Source organism: Propithecus coquereli, unplaced genomic scaffold (genome assembly GCF_000956105.1).
Source record: "Propithecus coquereli isolate 6110/MARCELLA unplaced genomic scaffold, Pcoq_1.0 Scaffold60, whole genome shotgun sequence".
Lineage (NCBI taxonomy): Eukaryota > Metazoa > Chordata > Mammalia > Primates > Indriidae > Propithecus > Propithecus coquereli.
Window position 1 is genome coordinate 4594771 of NW_012151952.1, and position 869 is coordinate 4595639.

Sequence of the window (869 nt, forward strand, 5' to 3'; positions counted from 1 at the left end):
AAAACAAACCCACAATGAGATACTATTGTATATTCAGTAGGTTGGGCTAAAGAAAAAAAGAGAGACAATAAAAAGGGTTAGTGAGTACATGGAAAATTCAGAACTCTCATACACTACTGTTGGTGGGATTGTAAAATGATGCAGAAAATTTGGAAAATAATTTTGCAGTTGTTCAAAATGTTAAACATACAGTAACCATTTGACCTAGCAGTTTACTCGTGTGAATATAACCAAGAGAAATGAACATGTATGTTCACATAAACCCTGTATATGAACATTCATAGCAGCATTATTCATAATAGCTAAAAAGTGGAAACAAGCCAAATGTACATCAGCTGATGAATGTATAAATAAAACGAGGTGATCTCTATACAATCACATATTATTTAGCCATAAAAAAAAATGAAGTACTGATACATATTACAACATGGATGAACCTTGATAACATTATGCTAACTGAACGAAACAAGTCACAGAAGTCCACACATATTATGATTTCATTTATATGAAATGCCCAGAATAGGAAAATCCATAGAGACAGAAAGTGGATGAGTGGTTGTCAGGGGCAGGGAGGAACAGAGAGTGACTGTTAATGGGTACAGGTTTTTTTTCTTTCCTAGCATGATGAAAATGTTCTGAACGTAGATAATGGTGGCGGTGGCACAACTTTGTGAATAAACTAAAAATCATTAAATTGTACACCTTAAATTGATGAAATATAAGGTATGGGATCTTAATAAAGCTGCTACCAAAAAGAAAGTATGGTATTGAAAGCAATAGGCAATATTTCTTTGATGAATTTTTTTCTGGGTAAATGAGAAACATTATATTGAACATACATCTTCCTCTTTTTCTCCTTCCTCCTTCTT